Genomic DNA, 24,630 nt, shown 5'->3' with positions numbered 1-24,630 from the left:
ATAAGTGCAGGGTCCTGCACTTAGGATGGAAGAATCCAATGCACTGCTACAGACTAGGGACCGAATGGCTAGGCAGCAGTTCTGCGGAAAAGGACCTAGGGGTGACAGTGGACGAGAAGCTGGATATGAGTCAGCAGTGTGCCCTTGTTGCCAAGAAGGCCAATGGCATTTTGGGATGTATAAGTAGGGGCATAGCGAGCAGATCGAGGGACGTGATCGTTCCCCTCTATTCGACATTGGTGAGGCCTCATCTGGAGTACTGTGTCCAGTTTTGGGCCCCACACTACAAGAAGGATGTGGATAAATTGGAGAGAGTCCAGCGAAGGGCAACAAAAATGATTAGGGGTCTAGAACACATGACTTATGAGGAGAGGCTGAGGGAGCTGGGATTGTTTAGCCTGCAGAAGAGAAGAATGAGGGGGGATTTGATAGATGCTTTCAACTACCTGAAAGGGGGTTCCAAAGAGGATGGCTCTAGACTGTTCTCAATGGTAGCAGATGACAGAACGGTCTCAAGTTGCAGTGGGGGAGGTTTAGATTGGATATTAGGAAAAACTAGGGTGGTGAAACACTGGAATGCGTTACCTAGGGAGGTGGTAGAATCTCCTTCCTTAGAGGTTTTTAAGGTCAGGCTTGACAAAGCCCTGGCTGGGATGATTTAACTGGGAACTGGTCCTGCTTCGAGCAGGGGGTTGGACTAGATGACCTTCAGGGGTCCCTTCCAACCCTGATATTCTATGATTCTATGATTCTCATGGCATAACTGCTCCCTGTTCCCCTCTTTCCCGGAGAACAACAACAGCAGACAAAGGGAAAGCTTTTTTCCCAATTTTAAAAAGTTCTAGCCTTCCCATTGGCTCTTTTGGTCAGGTGCCCACTCCCTTCCTTTTATCTGGACTTTTTTAACCCTTTACAGGTAAAGCGATTAGAGAACAACTACTAAGAGGAATTTTATAGCTAATTGGCTGGCTGAGTGTCCATAAAAGGAAGCTACCCTCCCCCCTTCATTTACCACAACATCCCATTGAGATTACAATCAGAATGAGCCAGCATCTGCAGCCATTCTTCCTAATGTAATGAAAAGGGTCATTTAAGCGCATGCTTTAGGGGATAAACTGATCTCTCTTATCGTTAGCAAAGAATATTTTTAACATGTACACATCAGCCTCAGTTGTCTACTAGCCTCCGAGGAGACAGGCACGTGGGTCACAAACAGTATTGCACATTGGCTAGGCCCACTAAAGATTATTTTAGAGGATAAGGAGTTTTGCTTCCTCTTTAGCATCAAATGCAGGCCACTACGTGAAAGACACTGATTTAGATGAGCCAGAGATCTGTTCAAGTCCAAATTTTGCTGTGTTCACCTTTGAAGGCAGAAAGCATGAAAGACAGAGAGAGGCAGCAATTTGAAAAGGGCCTAACACAGATAAGCATGAGGTCCAGATCTGCACAGCTACTTACAAATGTAACTATACATACAGGCACCTAGTGGAAAATCCCACTAAAAGCACTTCAGCCAATGAGGTGCCTACCTACCATTGAAATCAATAGGAATCAGAGCCCAGATGGTCAAAGGTATTTAGGCATTGTCACAGGGTGGCTAGCTCCTGTATTTGAAATAAGTCCAGCACCGCTGTGCCAGATCAAGTGCTCCCATTGGGCCAATTAAAGGGGCAGGTCTGCTCCTGAGCTATAAATGGCCAGAGGGCAGTGAAGTGAAAACAGAATAGAGTTGGAAGGGAACTGGCTGAGAGATCTAGGAAGCAGGACTCCCAGAGTTGCCTGGAAAAAGTGGCGAGGGAGCCTGAGATATGAAAGGTGAGCTAAGGACCTCAATGCTTTTTTTGCCTCTGTTTTCACTAACAAGGTCAGCTCCCAGACTGCTACGCTGGGCATCACAAAATGGGGAAGAGATGGACAGCCCTCTGTGGAGATAGAGGTGGTTAGGGACTATTTAGAAAAGCTGGACGTGCACAAGTCCATGGGGCCGGACGAGTTGCATCCGAGAGTGCTGAAGGAACTGGCGGCTGTGATTGCAGAGCCATTGGCCATTATCTTTGAAAACTCGTGGCGAACCGGGGAAGTCCCGGATGACTGGAAAAAGGCTAATGTAGTGCCAATCTTTAAAAAAGGGAAGAAGGAGGATCCTGGGAACTACAGGCCAGTCAGCCTCACCTCAGTCCCTAGAAATATCATGGAGCAGGTCCTCAAAGAATCAATCCTGAAGCACTTGTATGAGAGGAAAGTGATCAGGAACAGCCAGCATGGATTCACCAAGGGAAGGTCATGCCTGACTAATCTAATCGCCTTCCATGATGAGATTACTGGTTCTGTGGATGAAGGGAAAGCAGTGGATGTATTGTTTCTTGACTTTAGCAAAGCTTTTGACACGGTCTCCCACAGTATTCTTGTCAGCAAGTTAAGGAAGTATGGGCTGGATGAATGCACTACAAGGTGAGTAGAAAGCTGGCTAGATTGTCGGGCTCAACAGGTAGTTATCAATGGCTCCATGTCTAGTTGGCAGCCGGTATCAAGTGGAGTGCCCCAAGGGTCGGTCCTGGGGCCGGTTTTGTTCAATATCTTCATAAATGATCTGGAGGATGGTGTGGATTGCACTCTCAGCAAATTTGCGGATGATACTAAACTGGGAGGAGTGGTAGATACGCTGGAGGGGAGGGATAGGATACAGAAGGACCTAGACAAATTGGAGGATTGGGCCAAAAGAAATCTGATGAGGTTCAATAAGGATAAGTGCAGGGTCCTGCACTTAGGACGGAAGAACCCAATGCACAGCTACAGACTAGGGACCGAATGGCTAGGCAGCAGTTCTGCGGAAAAGGACCTAAGGGTGACAGTGGACGAGAAGCTGGATATGAGTCAGCAGTGTGCCCTTGTTGCCAAGAAGGCCAATGGCATTTTGGGATGTATAAGTAGGGGCATAGCGAGCAGATCGAGGGACGTGATCGTTCCCCTCTATTCGACATTGGTGAGGCCTCATCTGGAGTACTGTATCCAGTTTTGGGCCCCACACTTCAAGAAGGATGTGGATAAATTGGAGAGAGTCCAGCGAAGGGCAACAACAATGATTAGGGGTCTGGAACACATGAGTTATGAGGAGAGGCTGAGGGAGCTGGGATTGTTTAGCCTGCAGAAGAGAAGAATGAGGGGGGATTTGATAGCTGCTTTCAACTACCTGAAAGGGGGTTCCAAAGAGGATGGCTCTAGACTGTTCTCAATGGTAGCAGATGACAGAACGAGGAGTAATGGTCTCAAGCTGCAGTGGGGGAGGTTTAGATTGGATATTAGGAAAAACTTTTTCACTAGGACGGTGGTGAAACACTGGAATGCGTTACCTAGGGAGGTGGTAGAATCTCCTTCCTTAGAGGTTTTTAAGGTCAGGCTTGACAAAGCCCTGGCTGGGATGATTTAACTGGGAATTGGTCCTGCTTCGAGCAGGGGGTTGGACTAGATGACCTTCTGGGGTCCCTTCCAACCCTTATATTCTATGATTCTATGATTCTATGACCTGTTTTGTTAGTTAAGCTGGACAATAAAATTGCCTCAGAAAGACTTTGAGTGTGGCAAGGAGTCATTTGGCAGCTAGGGAGAGGCCCTGCCTTATCACTGAAGTCAATGGGAGTTAGATGCCTAAATACCTTTGAGAACCTGGATCTAGGTGTCTAACATGCTTAGGGGCTTTGGAAAATCCCACTAGGTGCCTACGTGCATCATTAGGCACCTAACTAGCTTGGCAAATCTCGCTATCAACTCCCACTGACTTTTAATGGGAATTGGGCATCTAAGCAATTAGGCCTGTTTGAAAATTTCAGCCACAATTAGCAACAAGCTTCCCTGCAGAGCTGATGGAGACAAAACTCCCATTGACATCACTTCCAGATGGCAGGATTTGGCCCAGAGTTTTTCACTTTCTGATTCTATCGATGATTTAAAGGATACCCATTTCCTAAGTGTTATTTCCCATTGCCACCTAATCAGAGGACTGCACGCGTATCTTTGCTTCCAGTTCCCTTAGAACCAGCTTGCCCTCTGGCTTGAGAGCCCTGCACCACAAACACTGCTGGAGAACAGCACAGAGACATGGACAGAGACATGGACAGTGGCCATATGGTCCAAGTACATTTGGACCCTACTCAAAAGAAAACAATGTCCAAGGGCAGATGCTGGTTTGTCCCAGTTGATCTCCTACTGGCACTAGAATGAGGTAAATAATGGATTTTTCAGTTTGCTGGCAATTCCAAATAGAAGAAAGAAGCATTTTGGTTCAAATGGAAAATTAAATTTGTGAAGCAAAAAGTAAAAGAAAAATTGTGTATCAAACAAAATGTTTTGTTTTGATTTTGAGCTGCCCAACTTTTATCCCCCCAGATACATACATCAGTTGCTAGCCCAAGCTGCCACCCGTGCTAGCTCAGCTATGCTGCTGGTTTTAAGCATGCTAGCTAAAGCAGCACTAGCATGGATACTTCTGCACCAGCTGGGAATCACACCCCCAGCTCCAAGTGTAGATGTATCGTAAGAGAGGCAAGGAAGAGGTGAGAGTCCCTTGTTAGGTTCCACAGATTTGGGATGCTTAACGTGGTGAAAAGAGAGCATCTGAATGGGGGCTTTGTTCTCAGCTCCTCTGAACTAAAAGGCTGTTCTGTAAACAAGAGCATACAGTAAATGAAAACACTACTTATCTCTGGATTATCCATAGCTCCAGTTGATCAAAGCTGCAGGGAGCCAGGGACATCATTCAATGGAGCAACAGAATATAATTAGTTTACATTCTGAGGAGAACAGTTTCCAAAGAGCCAAAATAGAAACTTGCAGAAACCCTAATGAGAGAATTTTGGAAAGGATGAGCAATTACCCCAAGCTATCCACTGTGATGTCTCAGTGCCAAGGACTTGGTTAGCTGCAACAGTGTTAAAATGGTTTGTCCTACTCTACATTTTCAGCAAAACGATGTTTAGCCCTGGTTCCGCTGATAAGATTAAAAACAACCATGTTCTGGCATGGTTACATTCCGTAGTGCCTACCAGGCCTTTGTAGAAAGGATGGAATCACTCACAAGTGATAATGTTTATCCATCTAAGAACTGTGGTAAATGGTATCTAAGGCTGCTGATTAATCTAGAAGGCCACTGTGATTTTCCAACCCGGGAAGGGGATCAACCAATAAGATTAGGATAGCCTCTGTGTCATTCCAGTGCAAAAGTTGCATTAGAGACAAGATACCTGCTGGAGTAAATCAGTGCTCCAAGGTGGTACAGAAAATTCTCTGTCTTAGATGGCTGGCTGGTGGTCTTGCCCACATGCTCAGGTTCTAATTGATCACCAGACTTGGGGTTGGCAAGGAATTCCCTCCTCTCCCCCCTCCCATTCTGATTGTCAGGGACTTTGGGAGTTTTTTGCCTCCCTCTGTTGCATGGGACTTGGATTGCCTGCTGGGATCATCTGGGCATATTTCAGATGACCATTTCACTACCATTGGAGGTCCTCAGGCATTAGTGATGCCTCTCTTAACATGTTCAAGGGATTTTCCAAAAGATTAGGCACATTGTATATTTTTAAAATTCTTGGTATTAGCAACACATTAGTTACAAAAATCACCCTTAGCAATAACAATAAATCCATTGCAAGTGCCCATCTACAATCATTTTTGTCATGCCACACCTTTGGCCCAATACCTCTGGGGTTTTGGCATTTTAGGGTTAACCTGTGGCTTCCCTTTGCAAAAGTAAGTTCTCTTTTTCCTCCTTGTCCTAAAGGATCAAACCCTGATTTCTCTTGCTTAACAGAATTCACTGGCTGATTGGGTGTGCTTTCTTTGCTAACCGCTCTTAGCAAGTCTTTCTTCTCCCTGTCAGCCAGGTAATTTGCATTAACACAGACAGGAGCCTGTTCACCAGTTTTCAGATCCTTAACTGCTACCAATTCCAAGGCTGGACTTTGTCTTAAAGATATACCATCCATTTTCACTAGCAAGCTAGACTCAAAGTTCTGCTGTCCTTCCCTTACCAACCTCTGCTTCCACATGGAATCAGATGTTAAGTCCACTGAGAGACTACAAGTCATATCCAAAGTGTCTAGAGATGAGAGTATACCTGCCGTCCCCTGAATTCTCGAGAGATTAACTGCACAGCTGTCCTGCTCTGAAATACCAGTAACCAAATCTATCCTCAGTCCCTGAAGCACAGACTGCTCACTCAAAGAATCATTATGGAGACATTCCTCTCTCAACAACCTTGTCTCCCCAACAAACTGGTCAAGCACAGCCACTTGCTTATGGGGCTGTTCAACTTTCTTAACAGCTTTTACTCCACCTGAGACCTTTTCAAAGCTATCCACATTGGATCTTTCAAAAAGAAAGTTAGTGGATCCATTCATAACAGAAAATTTCTGGCTGTTAGGAACTGAAACTTCCTTGATCAAATCACTTTCACACCCTTCAGTTCCAGCAAACTGCTTGCAAAGACTACCATGAGGATTCCTTTCCCTAGGAGCTTCTTTAACAACAAGTTTCAGAGTAACAGCCATGTTAGTCTGTATTCGCAAAAAGAAAAAGGAGTACTTGTGGCACCTTAGAGACTAACCAATTTATTTGAGCATAAGCTTTTGTGAGCTATAGCTCACTTCATCAATCTTTTACACTTTCCACAGTATGCACCCGATGAAGTGAGCTGTAGCTCACGAAAGCTTGTGCTCAAATAAATTGATTAGTCTCTAAGGTGCTACAACTACTCCTTTTCTTTTTAAGCAACAATTCACTCCTCACAGAAATTCTGCCCTTACCCTCTTCACCTAGGGCTTGCTCTAAAGGAACACTTTCCTGAGCAACAGACTCTTTCTGGGTCTCACTTACATCCAGGATCACCTTTGGCTTATCAGACAGATTCCTACACAATCCCCTTTCAGGCAAACTGCTAGATTTCATTGTCAAAAGGTCAAAAGCATTCTCCTTCCCTTTGCCACACACAAGCTCAGGAATCTTTTCCTTCTTGCTACTAGTTTACAAACTGCCAGTAGGTAACACAATCAAATTACCTGTATGCTCTCCTCATGCCCTGGCTAAGGGTATGTCTACACTACAAAATTAGGTCGAATTTATAGAAGTCGGTTTTTTAGAAATTGTTTTTATATAGTCGATTGTGTGTGTCCCCACAAAAAATGCTTTAAGTGCATTAAGTGCATTAACTTGGCAGAGTGCTTCCACAGTACCAAGGCTAGCGTCAACTTCCAGAGCATTGCATGTGGGTAGCTGTCCCACAGTTCTGGGGTGAGATCCCAATGCTGAATGGGGCAAAAACATTGTTGCGGGTGGTTCTGGGTACATATCGTCAGGCCATCCCTCCGTGCAAACAACAGCAGACAATCGTTTCGCGCCTTTTTTCCTGAGTTACCTGTGCAGATGCCATACCACGGCAAGCATGGAGCCCGCTCAGCTCACTGTCACCATAAGTCTCCTAGGTGCTGGCAGACGCAGTAGTGCATTGCTACACCGCAGCAGCTCGTTGCCTTGTGGCAGCAGACAGTGCAATAGGCCTGATAACCATCGTCATCATGTCCGAGGTGCTCTTGGCTGCCTCAGTAAGGTCGGTCAGGAGCACCTGGGCAGACATGAGCTCAGGGGCTAAAATAGGAGTGACTCGACCAGGTCATTCTCTTTAGTCCTGCTGGCAGTCATATTGCACCGTCTTCTGCCAAGCAGCCAGGAGATGAGGATGGCTAGCAGTCCTATTGCACCGTCTGCTGCCAGCCAAAGATGTAAAAGATAGATGGAGTGGATCAAAACAAGAAATAGACTAGATTTGTTTTGTATTCATTTGCTGCCCCCTCCCTCCCTCCATGAAATCAAGGGCCAACAATCATTTCAGTGAGGTCTGTCAGGGGCACCTTGAAAAGTTTAATTGAGATTCAGTCCTGCCTGGAATACTGTGGGGAGGGATAGCTCAGTGGGTTGAGCATTGGCCTGCTAAACCAGGGTTTTGAGTTTAATCCCTGAGGAGGCCATTCTGTATGACAGTTGTTTTTGTTTCTCCTTGATGTAAAGCGACCCCCTTTGTTGATTTTAATTCCCTGTAAGCCAACACTGTAAGCTATGTCATCAGTCGCCCCTCCCTCCATCAGAGCAACGGCAGACAATCATTCCGCACCTTTTTTCTATGCAGACGCCATACCACGGCAAGCATGGAGCCTGCTCAGATCACTTTGGCAATTAGGAGCACATTAAACACTATGTGCATTATCCAGCAGTATATGCAGCACCAGAACCTGGCAAAGCGAAACTGGGCGAGTAGACGATGTCAGCGTGGTGATGAGTGATGAGAACATGGACATAGACTTCTCTCAAAGCACAGGCCCTGGCAATGTGGGCATCATGGTGCTAATGGGGCAGGATCATGCCGTGGAATACCAATTCTGGGCCCAGGAAACAAGCACAGACTGGTGGGACTGCATAGTGTTGCAGGTCTGGGATGATTCCCAGTGGCTGCGAAACTTTTGCATGCGTAAGGGCACTTTCATGGGACTTTGTGACTTGCTTTCCCCTGCCCTGAAGCACCAGAATACCAAGATGAGAGCAGCCCTCACAGTTCACAAGCGAGTGGCAATAGCCCTGTGGAAGCTTGCAGCGCCAGACAGCTACTGGTCAGTAGGGAATCAATTTGGAGTGGGCAAATCTACTGTGGGGGCTGCTGTGATGCAAGTAGCCAATGCAATCAAAGATCCGCTGATATCAAGGGTAGTGAGTCTAGGAAATGTGCAGGTCATAGTGGATGGCTTTGCTGCAATGGGATTCCCTAACTGTGGTGGGGCCATAGACGGAACCCATATCCCTATCTTGGCACTGGAGCACCAAGCCGGCGAGTACATAAACCGCAAGCGGTACTTTTCAATAGTGCTGCAAGCACTGGTGGATCACAAGGGGCGTTTCACCAACATCAACATGGGATGGCCAGGAAAGGGACATGACCAACTGGGAATTGGTCCTGCTTCGAGCAGGGGGTTGGACTAGATGACCTTCTGGGGTCCCTTCCAACCCTGATATTCTATGATTCTATGATTCTATGACACTCGCATCTTCAGGAACTCTTATCTGTTTCAAAAGCTGCTGGGAAGGGAAGGGAGGGACTTTCTTCCCAGACCAGAAAATAACCTTTGGGGATGTTGAAACGCCTATAGTTATCCTTAGGGACCCAGCCTACCCCTTAATGCCATGGATCATGAAGCCATACACAGGCAGCCTGGACAGTAGTCAGGAGCTGCTCAACTACAGGCTGAGCAAGTGCAGAATGGTGGTAGAATGTGCATTTGGACGTTTAAAAGCACGCTGGCGCAGTTTACTGACTCGCTTAGACCTCAGCCAAACCAATATTCCCATTGTTATTACTGCTTGCTGTGCACTCCACAATATCTGTGAGAGTAAGGGGGAGACGTTTATGGTGGGGTGTGAGGTTGAGGCAAATCGCTTGGCCGCTGGTTATGCGCAGCCAGACACCAGGGCGGTTAGAAGAGCACAGGAGGGCACAGTGCACATCAGAGAAGCTTTGAAAACCAGTTTCCGGAATGGCCAGGCTATGGTGTGAAAGTTCTTTTTCTTTCTCCTTGATGAACCCCCCCACACACCTTGGTTCCCTCTACTTCCCTGTAAGCTAATCACCCTCCCCTCCACGTTTCAATCACCGCTTGCAGAGGCAATGAAGTCATTGTTGCTTCACATTCATGCATTCTTTATTAATTCATCACACAAATAGGGGGATAACTGCCAAGGTAGCCTCGGAGGGGTGGTGGAGGAGGGAAGCAGCAGGTGGGGTGGTGGAGGAGGGAAGGACAAGGCCACACAGCACTTTAAAAGTTTAAACTTTAAAACTTATTGAATGCCAGACTTCTGTTGCTTGGGAAATCCTCTGGGGTGGAGTGGCTGGGTGGCTGGAGGCCCCCCCCCCGACCACGTTCTTGGGCGTCTGGGTGAGGAGGTTATGGTACTTGGGGAGGAGGGTGGTTGGTTACAGAGGGGCTGTAGTGATGGTCTGTGCTCCAGCTGCCTTTCAACTATACGCTGGAGCATATTAGTTTGATCCTCCAGCAGCCTCAGCATTGAATCCTGCCTCCTCTCATCACACTGCCGCCACCTTTCAGCTTCAGCCCTCTCTTCAGCCCACCACCTTTCCTCACATTCATTTTGTGCTTTCCTGCACTCTGACATTGTCTGCCTCCACGCATTTGTCTGTTCTCTGTCAGTGTGGGAGGACAGCATGAGGTCAGAGAACATTTCATCGCGACTGTGTTTTTTTCGCCTTCTAATCTTCGCTAGCCTCTGGGAAGGAGAAGATCCTGTGATCCTTGAAACGCATGCAGCTGGTGGAGAAAAAAAAGGGACAGTGGTATTTAAAAAGACACATTTTATAAAACAATGGGTACACTCTTTCACAGTAAACCTTGCTGTTAACATTACATACATAGCACATGTGCTTTTGTTACAAGGTCGCATTTTGCCTTCCCCCACTGCATGGCTAACCCCTCCCTGCTCCCCGTGGCTAACAGCAGGGAATATTTCTGTTCAGTCACAGGCAAACACCCCAGCAGGATCGGGCACCTCTGAATATCCCCTTAAGAAAAGCACCCTATTTCAACCAGGTGACCATGAATGATATCACTTTTCTGAGGATAACACAGAATGATAAAGAACAAGTGTTGTCTGAATGCCAGCAAACATACGCTGAAATGCTTTATTCTGCAATGATTCCCAACTACGTGCTACTGGTCTGGCGTGGTAAAGTGTCCTACCATGGTGGATGGAATAAGGCTGCCCTCCCCAGAAACCTTTTGCAAAGGCTTTGGGAGTACATCCAGGAGAGCTTCATGGAGATGTCCCTAGAGGATTTCCACTCCATCCCCAGACTCGTTAACAGACTTTTCCAGTAGCTGTATTGGCCGTGAATGCCAGGGCAAATTAATCATTAAACACACTTGCTTTTAAACCATATATAATATTTAAAAAGGTACACTCACCAGAGGTCCCTTCTCCGCCTGGCCGGTCCGGGAGGCAGCCATGGGTGGGTTCGGGGGGTACTGGCTCCAGGTCCAGCGTGAGAAACAGTTCCTGGCTGTCGGGAAAACCGGTTTCTCCGCTTGCTTGCAGTGAGCTATCTACAACCTCATCATCATCATCATCTTCCTCATCCCCAAAACCTGCTTCCATGTTGCCTCCCTCTCCACTGATGGAGTCAAAGCACATGGTTGGGGTAGTGGTGGCTGAACCCTCTAAAATGGCATCATAGAAGCAGCATGTTTGGGGCTCTGACCCAGAGCGGCCATTTGCCTCTCTGGTTTTCTGGTAGGCTTGCCTTAAGTTTCACGCGGCACTGCTTCAGGTCCCTGTTATGGCCTCTGTCCTGCATGCCCTGGGAGATTTTGACAAATGTTTTGGCATTTCGAAAACTGGAATGGAGTTCTGACAGCACGGATTCCTCTCCCCATACAGCGATCAAATCCCGTACCTCCCGTTCGGTCCATGCTGGAGCTCTTTTGCAATTCTGGGACTCCATCATGGTCACCTCTGCTGATGAGCTCTGGCCAGCGTGGCAAATTGCAGGTGACCATGCAAACAGGAAATTGAAATTAAAAAGTTTGTGGGCCTTTTCCTGTCTACCTGGCCAGTGCATCTGAGTTGAGAGTGCTGTCCAGAGCGGTCACAATGGAGCACTCTGGGATAGCTCCCGGAGGCCAATACCGTCTAATTGCATCCACAGTACCCCAAATTCGATCCAGCAAGGTCAATTTCAGTGCTAATCCCCTTGTCGGAGGTGGAGTAAAGAAATTGATTTTAAGAGCCCTTTAAGTAAAAAAAAAAAGGGCTTCGTTGTGTGGACGGGTGCAGGGTTAAATCGATTTAACGCTGCTAAATTCGACCTCAACTCCTAGTATAGACCAGGGCTAGGATATCATTCTGATCAGACAGAGTTGCTACACCCTTTTCCAGCCACACATTAACAATAGGCAAAATACAAGCACCAGCATTGTATGGTCTCTGGAATTTTGCTAGGACACTAACTGGATGCAACCTAGTTACAGTGCCATTCTCCCTAGCAGATACAAACTTAGGACTATTCCCTTCCTGGGCGTTACTTGAATCCAGAACCAACTCTGAGAGAACTGCACTACCCTCAACCATCACAGGCTTAAAGGCTGAATTGTTGCTGAAGAAATTAATGTAATTAAGGGGAAAAAATCCAGAAGCTATGAAATTAACACTGGCACCTTCCAAGCTGTGAGCCATGCATAGGAAAATTAATTTCATGCTTTTATGCTGCACAGCACTAGCCATTATTATGTACAGTCATTCCTTGGTGAAGGTTATAACAAAGGCTGAGCAAAAAATTTTCACCAAAATGATCTTTTTGGGATTGTTGTTTTTGAAACACAGAATGGCTTTCTGTGACGATGTGATGCAGCAGGGATGGGGGAGTGTTGACCTGGGAATGTGCCCTGGGGATGGGAGACCTGAGAGCCTGTAACCGGAGCCAGGAGGGCGCGGGGGAGGTAACACCTCTGCCTAGGAATGTGAACAGAGGCTGCAGGAGAGAGCGTGCTGCGGGGGGTTAGTTTTCAGTTTGGGGCCGGGTGGAGGAACACAGGGAACCCAAGGCTGGGGTCTAAGCTCCCTGCTCCCCCAGAAGGACTTGACTGAGGGGTCCTGGTTGTACCCACAAGCTCTGTTTTGGACTGTGTTCCTGTTGTCCAATAAACCTTCTGTTTTACTGGCTGGCTGAGAGTCTCAGTGAATCCGAGGAAGAGGGGTAGGGCCTGGACTCCCCCATACTCCGTGACATTTTCTAATTCCATTAAATGTTTGGGTTAGTAGCGGGGAGGGAATTTCCCATTTTGTCAAAACGTCTTATTCAAAACACTTCAAATGGTTTGATTTTCAGTGACCAAAAATATTTGTTTGATGAAAACCCAAAAAAATTCAAAGGAAATTTTCATTTTTGTCAAAAATGTTCTCCAGGGGAAGATGGATGATACTAAACTGGGAGGAGTGGTAGATACGCTGGAGGGGAGGGATAGGATACAGAAGGACCTAGACAAATTGGAGGATTGGGCCAAAAGAAATCTGATGAGGTTCACTAAGGATAAGTGCAGGGTCCTGCACTTAGGACGGAAGAACCCAATGCACAGCTACAGACTAGGGACCGAATGGCTAGGCAGCAGTTCTGCGGAAAAGGACCTAAGGGTGACAGTGGAAGCTGGATATGAGTCAGCAGTGTGCCCTTGTTGCCAAGAAGACCAATGGAATTTTGGGATGTATAAGTAGGGGCATTGCCAGCAGATCAAGGGACGTGATCGTTCCCCTCTATTCGACATTGGTGAGGCCTCATCTGGAGTACTGTGTCCAGTTTTGGGCCCCACACTACAAGAAGGATGTGGATAAATTGGAGAGAGTCCAGCGAAGGGCAACAAAAATGATTAGGGGTCTGGAACACATGACTTATGAGGAGAGGCTGAGGGAGCTGGGATTGTTTAGCCTGCAGAAGAGAAGAATGAGGGGGGATTTGATAGCTGCTTTCAACTACCTGAAAGGGGGTTCCAAAGAGGATGGCTCTAGACTGTTCTCAATGGTAGCAGATGACAGAACAAGGAGTAATGGTCTCAAGTTGCAGTGGGGGAGGTTTAGATTGGATATTAGGAAAAACTTTTTCACTAAGAGGGTGGTGAAACACTGGAATGCGTTACCTAGGGAGGCGGTAGAATCTCCTTCCTTAGAGGTTTTTAAGGTCAGGCTTGACAAAGCCCTGGCTGGGATGATTTAACTGGGAATTGGTCCTGCTTCAAGCAGGGGGTTGGACTAGATGACCTTAGAATCATAGAATCATAGAATCATAGAATATAAGGGTTGGAAGGGACCCCAGAAGGTCATCTAGACCAACCCCCTGCTCAAAGCAGGACCAATTCCCAGTTAAATCATCCCAGCCAGGGCTTTGTCAAGCCTGACCTTAAAAACCTCTAAGGAAGGAGATTCTACCACCTCCCTAGGTAACGCATTCCAATGTTTCACCACCCTCTTAGTGAAAAAGTTTTTCCTAATATCCAATCTAAACCTCCCCCACTGCAGCTTGAGACCATTACTCCTCGTTCTGTCATCTGCTACCATTGAGAACAGTCTAGAGCCATCCTCTTTGGAACCCCCTTTCAGGTAGTTGAAAGCAGCTATCAAATCCCCCCTCATTCTTCTCTTCTGCAGGCTAAACAATCCCAGCTCCCTCAGCCTCTCCTCATAACTCATGTGTTCCAGACCCCTAATCATTGTTGTTGCCCTTCGCTGGACTCTCTCCAATTTATCCACATCCTTCCTGAAGTGTGGGGCCCAAAACTGGACACAGTACTCCAGATGAGGCCTCACCAATGTCGAATAGAGGGGAACGATCACGTCCCTCAATCTGCTCGCTATGCCCCTACTTATACATCCCAAAATGCCATTGGCCTTCTTGGCAACAAGGGCACACTGCTGACTCATATCCAGCTTCTCGTCCACTGTCACCCCTAGGTCCTTTTCCGCAGAACTGATGCCTAGCCATTCGGTCCCTAGTCTGTAGCTGTGCATTGGGTTCTTCCGTCCTAAGTGCAGGACCCTGCACTTATCCTTATTGAACCTCATCAGATTTCTTTTGGCCCAATCCTCCAATTTGTCTAGGTCCTTCTGTATCCTATCCCTACCCTCCAGCGTATCTACCACTCCTCCCAGTTTAGTATCATCCACAAATTTGCTGAGAGTGCAATCCACACCATCCTCCAGATCATTTATGAAGATATTGAACAAAACCGGCCCCAGGACCGACCCTTGGGGCACTCCACTTGATACCGGCTGCCAACTAGACATGGAGCCATTGATCACTACCCGTTGAGCCCGACAATCTAGCCAGCTTTCTACCCACTTTATAGTGCATTCTTCCAGCCCATACTTCCTTAACTTGCTGACAAGAATACTGTGGGAGACCGTGTCAAAAGCTTTGCTAAAGTCAAGAAACAATACATCCACTGCTTTCCCTTCATCCACAGAACCAGTAATCTCATCATAAAAGGCGATTAGATTAGTCAGGCATGACCTTCCCTTGGTGAATCCATGCTGGCTGTTCCTGATCACTTTCCTCTCATGCAAGTGCTTCAGGATTGATTCTTTGAGGACCTGCTCCATGATTTTTCCAGGGACTGAGGTGAGGCTGACTGGCCTGTAGTTCCCAGGATCCTCCTTCTTCCCTTTTTTAAAGATTGGCACTACATTAGCCTTTTTCCAGTCATCCGGGACTTCCCCGGTTCGCCACGAGTTTTCAAAGATAATGGCCTATGGCTCTGCAATCACAGCCGCCAATTCCTTCAGCACTCTCGGATGCAACTCGTCCGGCCCCATGGACTTGTGCACGTCCAGCTTTTCTAAATAGTCCCTAACCACCTCTATCTCCACAGAGGGCTGGCCATCTCTTCCCCATTTTGCGATGCCCAGCGCAGCAGTCTGGGAGCTGACCTTGTTAGTGAAAACAGAGGCAAAAAAAGCATTGAGTACATTAGCTTTTTCCACATCCTCTGTCACTAGGTTGCCTCCCTCATTCAGTAAGGGGCCCACACTTTCCTTGGCTTTCTTCTTGTTGCCAACATACCTGAAGAAACCCTTCTTGTTACTCTTGACATCTCTGGCTAGCTGCAGCTCTAGGTGCGATTTGGCCCTCCTGATATCATTCCTACATGCCCGAGCAATATTTTTATACTCTTCCCTGGTCATATGTCCAAACTTCCACGTCTTGTAAGCCTCTTTTTTATGTTTAAGATCCGCTAGGATTTCACCATTAAGCCAAGCTGGTCGCCTGCCATATTTACTATTCTTTCGACTCATCGGGATGGTTTGTCCCTGTAACCTCAACAGGGATTCCTTGAAATACAGCCAGCTCTCCTGGACCCCTTTTCCCTTCAAGTTAGTCCCCCAGGGGATCCTGGCCATCCGTTCCCTGAGGGAGTCGAAGTCTGCTTTCCTGAAGTCCAGGGTCCGTATCCTGCTGCTTACCTTTCTTCCCTGCGTCAGGATCCTGAACTCAACCAACTCATGGTCACTGCCTCCCAGATTCCCATCCACTTTTGCTTCCCACTTCTGGGGTCCCTTCCAACCCTGATATTCTATGATTCTATGTCCATGCCAGCTCTGAGTATAACTAGCTTTCCATTCTAAGCTAGATTTGGAAACATCTCACCAGATTCCCAAACAAACCAATCTGCTGAAATTTCTCAGGTGTGTTGCCAGAGGACAATCAGGTTTGAGGTTAATAAAACTTGTAGCTTGATCCCGAGGTTATAAACCAAATGGGAGTTAGAAACATGAGAGGCTTTTCGTTTTTCCAAAATGCCTTGACAAACCACCAGGAAATGCACAATGGGAAGTAATTAGTAGGACTTTTCTTCTCTCTCTGACTCATATGGCATGTGGATTCTTACATGCATATTGTACCTTTCCCTCCAAAGTTCTTTATTGACTTTGCTCCAAATCTTTGCCTGCAGATAAGGAACACACAGTGCAACTCAAGAGTAAGGAGGTATGTTGAGCCACCTTTGGGGTCCACTGATCCTGCAGCTGCTGTTTGCTTTTTGCTGCAGCTTGGTGACTACTCTAACTTTTGCCAGCTGCTTATGGTCCCAAGGAACCATAATGGCAGCCAGGTATCAGACAGACTTAAGGGAACTGTGGGCATAGCCCTTTTTCCATGGCCAGCCGTGCCCCCCTTTCAGTAACAGGGAGGGGGATGGCTTAGAAGTTGTCATGCTGGTTCTGTGATACACAGGATCCCCCTATGCTAGGATAATCTTCCCATGGCTGGGTATATCTACCATGCAGAATCACATAGTAAGGCCCTAATGTAGGAAAGAATCTGATCTTGTACTTCCATCACTCTACTGTGAACCATGGCAATGTTTAATAGTGCACAGCACCATTACACAACCGCTGAGGGCAGGGCATGAAATAGAACATGCATCCAATTAAAATTGCAACAGGAATATTGGGAGGAAGGAGCTAATTACTGATTTTGGCAGTTGGCCAGAATACCACAGTGAACATTGCTACTCTTATAGATAGCCCCAGTAGGGCTCTAAAGATTACTAGGACCTCGTTTTTTTGTCTAATAAGAAAGAAAGCCTCCAGCCATTAGGCATCCCCTGTCACTATAGGCTCAGTGCTGAGTTAGAAGACCACCACCAACGCAGCTTCCTACCACTATTATGACATCCCCTATCTATGTGCTGACTAGTAAAGATAAAAGATTTCAGGTGGGGCAGTTTTCGGTCAGAAAATGGAATCTAAATGTTCTGGGGGCATGTGCTGATTTGTCAAAACTTTAAACAGAAACTAGTTCCCTGCCTGTCTGTCCAGCTCCCTGGTGCACTGAACTCCCAGGCTGCTTGGCTCCCCAAGATACAGGCAATTGGGAGCTGGGGCTCTCTAGAAAACCCCAGGGCTCCAGGTGGCTGGCTGGCTTGGCACAATAGACTTTTTTAATCTTGGGTGTCAGAAACCTGCATGCTAGCCTGACAGCCATAAGGCCAGTGCCCACTTCTCTGCTCCTTTACTGAGCTGCTAAACACATTCCCTCTGTCCTCAAGCAGCCTTTGGAGACTGAACTAACAGTCCCACATCCCTTTCCCACTCAGAAGAGTTTGCTTCCTGTCTTCACGCTTCAGCTCTAACAAACATTTTCAATCAAAGTGGAGGGGTAAATGACATTGGTTTCGGATAATTTCTTTGTGCCTTCATTTCTCCATGGTTCTGTGATGTTCTTTCCTGGCTCCAAATTCACTCCCACTGGCCCTTTCATTCAAGAGCTAGCTTCAGCTGGATTTTTTTAGTTTTCTGTGTTAGACTCAGTCACAGATTGATTTGCACACAGAAAAATGAAGTGCTCCTGCCCCTCTCAAGGAGATTCATGCCAATATCACATGAACTGAGCCTCCAACTGGCATTTGCAGCATGCGCTAGCAGAGATTTTGGCCACACCTGCAGCCTTCGCTAGTGGACTAAAGAACACGTAGGAGGCAGTGGTAGCTAATGGCCAGGTCAGTGGAAATCAGGAAACCTAGGTTCTAATTAGAACTGGTTGAAAAATGGGTCTCCATCCCCTCCCCCCATCCCACACACAACATTTCAAGTTTTGAGTGAAAAATAAAAAAAAAACAAAATATTTCAATTTGGAAATGCTGCTATGGTGCCTCATGCTCCCCCCCCATTCTCCTCTACAGACCCAAATCCCGGGTCAGACTATATCTCCTACCACACACCACGAAGAAGGTACATCATGGCGGCTGCATGGCTGGGGTGCACCATGGGTCAGGAAGTCCAGCTGGGGAGCTCAGCCCATAAAAGAAAATGGAGCATGAGGCAGCTGCACTACAACTGCCAGGAGGTACTGCAACAGCATTTCAGAATCAAAATATTTCAGTTTTTCCAGAGAAATATTTTGGGTTTTGCCAAAACTTCAATTTTTTTCAGTTTTCAGGTGTTCAAAGTTCTTATAAAAAATTGCAATTACCTTCCAAAACTGAGACAATTTCTGAGGTAAAAATTAGTTACTTTTCATTTTCACCCTGCCAAGTCACTGGTTCCCTGATCAGAACTGAAAGCATCAAAATCTCCCAAGGAAAGACATGTCAGTGATGATTCCATCTTAAAGAAGTGCACCAGAAATCTCTCAGCAAAGTCCTTTTGGGGGAGGAGGAGCAGGGATTTCCATTCCATACAGGAACACTCGGAACACATCAGAGAAAGGGCTCTGATACAGAAAGTTTACATGCATTTTAATACTTACATATTTTGAGCCTCAGAACTTTTTGATGTTCACCCATAAGTAGCATAAATATTGCAGGAACATTTCAGAGCATCACTATTATGAAAAGGATGAAAAAGCATAACCACAATTTTTAATGTTATTGGTATCATTTTAGAAGAAAACTTTAATGTAGCATCCCGTGTTGCATTGTAACTACTAAAATACACTCTTTGAAGTTCCCATTGCTGGGAAATGTTCGCCCAACCCAACCATGGTTTGGTCTTCATGCTGCATGAAGCAGTGCTTTATTAATTCCTAGCTCTGTTATTTAGGCTCTCTGATGCATTATTGGCAAAGAGGATTTTAGTGGGACTTTGGGGACCTTTTTTTCTTTCTTATATTTTTGGATGTTGTAATCTTGAAGAAGTGGCAGTTCATAGTTATTTGGTTTGCCAAGGTGCTGTACTAGACAGACCAATGATTGGCTCTATTATGAGTAACCCTCTCTTCACCATCCTCCAAGGCATGAGATACTTTAATGGCACTAGTTATTGTCAAAAAATGTGGTCTGTAGGAAGCAGAAGGCAGATGATGCTGGGCATTTTTGCTGTAGACGTGCTGTCTGTGGCTGGAGTTACTTACTAGCTGAGGTTTCCATACACTGAAAGCAGCCATATACTTCCAGGCCAATCTATTTTGGTAATGTAACAAAACAAGACCCAACAAATGCAGAAGCTACATGGGAGAGCACAGTGTGTGCAACTCCCCCATACCTGGGATTGCTAGACAAACTCTTGGAGTGTAGTCAGCAGTCCATTCCATGACTGCTGACTCCAGGCCAGAACATAGGGAGATGTTAGGTAGGTCAGTCTGTGATCCAGAGAAAACCACAGGTCTGTCTGTCTGCAGCAGCCTTAATCAAGAATCCCCTTTATATTCATTACAGCTGAGTCCTTTCTCTTCCCAGCTGCAAGAGACATTAGCACTAGCCCTCTCATCCCCTACAGATCGACTCTTCCCACTCACGAGTGCTTGACTTTCTTCCCAAGTGAGGCAGCCGAGGTTGTCCCCAGTGGGAGGCAATCAGCTGAGCTGCCATCTGCCCCTCTGTCACACTCCTCCATCAGGAGTGCTGGCCTGGATGGAGCGTCTGCATCCTGCCTTGCTCACCCCTTGCTGGGCTCAGGTGCTAATGGACACATCACACCTGGGCTGGAGCACACTCTGGTGACACATTCCTGGAGTAGAGGGAGCAAGCTATCAGCTCCTTATGGGAGCAGATGGTTTTGTCCAGCCCTTGGCAGCAGGGTGTGTATCTCTTCAGCACCCTTTCCCCAAACAGGCTCAGTTCTGGCTGCAACCTGCACTCTGAAAGACAGTTAAACAGCGCAGGAATTCGGGCCCCATTACAAAAATGCTCCAGTGCAGTATCAGACCAGCTATGCTTCTTGTAATAATGAGGTGTCCAAACCAGCCTTCCCTCCCCATCCCCCTGCCCCCCCACCCCCGCCTGTGGATCCCTCCCCCTGCTCCTTCCTGCCTGCAGCACACTATTTGTTTATTATTTTCATCTCCCTTATGAGAGCCATCCTTTATTTCTCCCACTTCCCCCTCCTCCTCCAACCTCACCCTGGCCTTCAACCATTGGCTGCAGTGCTAATGTCTGGGGGGGGGCACTGCGGGACCGCTATATAACTAACCACCCCATTCAAAGCCACTTCAGCTGGTAACAAGCAGTCAGTCTCGGCGACAGCATCCTCGCCCAGCTCATGCACATTAAAGAAAATTCTGGGATCTAACATCCTTGGGGCCTCCAGACCAAGCCCAGCTGCCTATCCAGAAAGAAAAAGCCATAAGAGTGAATGAAATTAACCCAAGGAGCCTCTGAGTTCCTAAGGACAAGAAAGGTAACTTAATCCTTATGAAGGCTGTGTAGTTCCATGCTGTGTTTTGCAAACAAGCCAATCCAACAACTGAACCTCCTAATAAGAACTTTTGCGTGTTTGAATGTCATTTTCCCTCTCTCTCCCCAATCCCTCCTCTGGGTGACAAGCTAAAAAGGAGGTTGAGAACTGCTCAAGATGTTCCTGAGGTGTGTGAGAAAGAGGGTGTGAGCAATAAGTCTCTTGGAAAGCAAGAAAGGGCATTCAGCAGTTTATAGGGCCAACCCTGCATTTTTCCCTTGTTTGTGTAGGAACCTGATTGTGTTCGGACCCAATAGACAGCTGGGCATATGATGTTAATACTCTGCCCTTTATTTCAGTTATCTTTCATGGCAATAGGTGTTTATCTCCAGAAAGGTTCTTACCCTGTTGTCTGCTGTATAATATGTCAGGTTTGTCCAGGAAGAGCACACACCGGCAGTGCTGCTGGGTACATACGTCTGTCCCCCTGAAATCAGCATGCCATCACACAGCAGGTAGATAAGGGAGAGGCTGCATCAAAGTGAATGGCTAACTAAGGATCTAGTGGGTTCATCCTTACCTCAAGAGAGGTCTTAATTCCCAGGCTTATGCCACCTCTGGGATGCAAGCATTCGGTATGGGGTAGGGCTGTGGTGATTTTTGCTCCATTTGTGGCTAGCCTCCCATCTGCAAACTGTTTCAATGAAGGCTACCTCAGGAGTATAAACAGAACACAACCTTATGTGGATTCATTTATGCTCTGTAGCCTCATCCCAAACGCCTCAATCAGAGAGTTGACTGGAGATGGATGCTGATATTTTTACATATATGGTGTATATACTAATGTGAGGGTCTTAGTGCAAAAAACTCTAATATTCAAGCATATCAGGTCAGTTAGGGGCTTTCCTCTGAGGAGTCTAATTCCAGCTTGGTAGAGGTATAATTCTGATCTGATATGTTTCATGCTATTTAGAAGGAAACGGAATGGTAGTTTAGGCACAAAGGTGCTACATCGGCAGCTAGTTTAAATCGGCACAGCTCCACAATAGCTCAGGATCTGGCCCAACTTGTAGTGGGGGGAGAGTTACACAACCAGATAGTATTAGAAGCGTTTTCATCAATTGTTTCAGTCCAAACAGTTTTTGTTTGCATTTAAATGTTTCCCTGCAGTGTCGACAATGCAAACATTGCAGCACTGCACTAGTGCATGAGACCCAGAAAGTGACATTGACCAATCTATTTTCATTGTTGGAGCTGAGTGAAATGCAAGAATTATATGGAAAAAACATAAAATCAAAAAGGAAGCCTTGGGAGAAAGCCCATTAGGATTTAGTAGGAAATGCTGCTAACCTTTGAATAACATTTTTAACCAACCCACAGATTTCTAGTGCGTAATTTTCTGTTACCATCTATAAAATGGTTTAAAGATTCTACAGAGAGAATCTCATTCTCCATTAAATTCTTTAGCTTTCTACAGAAATTTCTGTATACCACTATTGAATTTCTAGAGAACCATATTCGTTTAATTCCTATTACTTTTCCAAAAAGAGAATGTAAATGATTCTGTCAGTATGGTAGTTAATGGAGTTGTTAGTAACACCAGGATGGATTATTTTTTTATTATGAGGAGCATAGCATGGTCCAGGGATTTTACCCTTGGCTTTTTAGTTGACTTGCTGGGTGTCCTTGGACAAGTTTCTTCCCATCTGTGCCTCAATTACCCCATCTGTAAAATTAGAATGATGAAGCATAGACCATATCCTTCACCTATTAGTCCTATAAAGAGATATTACAATGATTACTTATCTGGGTGGTCTCCCTTTAAAAGAGATTGTATTGCTTCAGACCAGCATGCTAACGTTTCAGACACTCACAAGAGCCTGGAAATATGAATCAACAAAGACACTTTTTCATTAACTTTTGGACTTTCAGACTTTTAAGACCAAGCACTCTTAAAGACAATCGCTGCTTTCAGTTAATTGTTTTACAAGCACATTGTGGAAAAGAATATGTAGGGATTGGAACTGCCTGATCAGTCTCCCCTTACTCACATGAGCTGTCCCATTGAAGTATATGGGGCGGCACACTTGCATAAGAATTGTAGGACCAAAGGCTGGCAAAGCAAAAGGGGGCAGCATTCGGTAGCAGGCAGCTCTTGTGCTAATTACAGCCGTATGATAACTGATTTTTTGGCTTGTTGGCAATTCTGAAAAAACATTAAAAAAAGTTTCAGGTTGAATAAAACATTTCATTTTGATTTTAATTTAAACAATAAAACTAAAGGATAGTCATTTTGAATTGTAAAAATGAAACATTTTGTTTCAAAAATGTCAAAATGAAACATCTGGATCTTTTTTTGGAATTTTTTTTCTAATGAAGCAATTTGGCAAAAGTGACACAAATTTGAAAAGTGTTTCGGTAACACCAAACCGGCATTGTTTTCCAAACAAGATTTCACTCAGCTCTAGTGCTAACGTAATTAAGGCATGAGTGTAGCTGTGTTTGGTGGGTGTCTATCTGGTTAACAGCTGATAAATGTCTTTCACTCCACTTAGTTGCATATGTAAGGATCCCCCACTATCAGCCATGTTGAAATCCTGGACCCTTAGTGTCAAAGCACAGAACTCTACTGCTCGAGCTTAACAAGCAACTCTGTTGGCTGGCAGCATCAATTAGCCTATAGATGGACTAGCCCCTAGAGAGGGAAACAGAGCATCTAGTCAGTATCTTACACTAGCCTGGCACAAAGTGCTGCAAACAATTAAATAATATTGGCAGATAGAATTTTCAAATATATCATTTTGTTTGGCTATAAGCTGCCATTTTCTGGATGTGACATAAAACCAAGGTTATGACCCCTTGAGGTCATTAAAGATCTTATGTCACTTTTTGCATGAGATGGGGTATTAGCCATAGGACCTTATATACTATGATGATCAATAGATTGATGTCCTGACTCAATTCCCAACTGGGATATATTATATTCTGCCTAAAATCCCAACTCCCTTGCCTTTGCAACTGAATACGATCTTCTTCACTTCCTGTCCTAAACTGTTGTGCAGTTTTGCAGTTGCTGCTCTTTACCACAGTGGTGAATGGAGTAATGTGGGCATATAGTTTATCCACTGTTATATTTGTAAAGCTATTTGGGCCCCCTCTGGATGAAAGTCGCTATGCACATGTGTGATCATTAGCACACAGAAGCATCCCAGTTATCAGCTGGTGAAAAAATTGATGGTGCATTTTGACTTCCTCTCCTCTATCATAAGCAGTTATAATACAAAGGAATTGACTTTAAAAAGTAGCTTTTATTACTAATCCCTTTAATAACCTCTGCAGCAATTTGAATTCTCCAGCATCACTTAGAAGCTCCATTCTGTGATTAAAAGATTTGATTAATTGTTCATTATCCATATTTGGCATATAATCAGAAACAAATGCTATAATCTCCATCCCAAAGTTGTTTGTTTATTATTTAAACCACCAAGGACTCAATTGCCTTTAGGATTAGGGTGTTAAAAGGAAGGAGAAACACTTTTGGAATGGTTCCGTTTCAGTGAACTTCCAGCAGAACATAAGCAGAGACAGAAACTGCCTGGTTTTCTGCCAGATTGTTGGCTGGGCTCTGAGGCAGCCCCACCGTGCAGACTGTCTCAGAACTAGTGAGTTCAGGGCTTCTAGGGTCTGCAGCTCTAGGTCAGCTGGCTATCTAGGATCCCTGCCTCCCAACAAGAGTCTGGTTAGTTTCACTGCAGCTAGTTGTGGACAGCTGTGAAACCGACAAGAATCAATCCATTTCAGTCAGCAGGGAATCCAGAAGCATATTTCATTTCAGAAACACAAGACTTTGTGGGATTTCAGTTCTATAAAAATGCTCTAGTTTTTAGCTTTTTTGTCCCAATGCAAGATAGAAAAACACTCCCT

General features: G+C 45.7%; 1 long non-coding RNA gene across 3 annotated transcripts in view; it reads right to left on the bottom strand.

Moving 5' to 3' along the window:
• Nucleotides 1-9,733: 9,733 nt before the first annotated feature.
• The window catches only part of LOC125642778 (uncharacterized), a 32,885-nt gene continuing 17,988 nt past the window's right edge, over nucleotides 9,734-24,630 (bottom strand). The window contains exons 1-4 of one of the 3 annotated variants that reach the window (XR_007358508.2): nucleotides 22,758-22,908; nucleotides 18,842-18,916; nucleotides 11,016-11,221; nucleotides 9,734-10,361 (exon numbers count right to left, since the gene is read on the bottom strand). This is a non-coding gene — a long non-coding RNA (uncharacterized LOC125642778). Of the gene's footprint in view, nucleotides 10,362-11,015; nucleotides 11,408-18,841; nucleotides 18,917-22,757; nucleotides 22,909-24,630 lie in introns of those variants that run through there. The other 2 variants (XR_012669941.1, XR_012669940.1) reach the window with 2 other exon arrangements.

This window comes from Caretta caretta, chromosome 9, assembly GCF_965140235.1.
Source record: "Caretta caretta isolate rCarCar2 chromosome 9, rCarCar1.hap1, whole genome shotgun sequence".
Lineage (NCBI taxonomy): Eukaryota > Metazoa > Chordata > Testudines > Cheloniidae > Caretta > Caretta caretta.
This window is presented reverse-complemented; position numbering and strand designations above follow the sequence as displayed.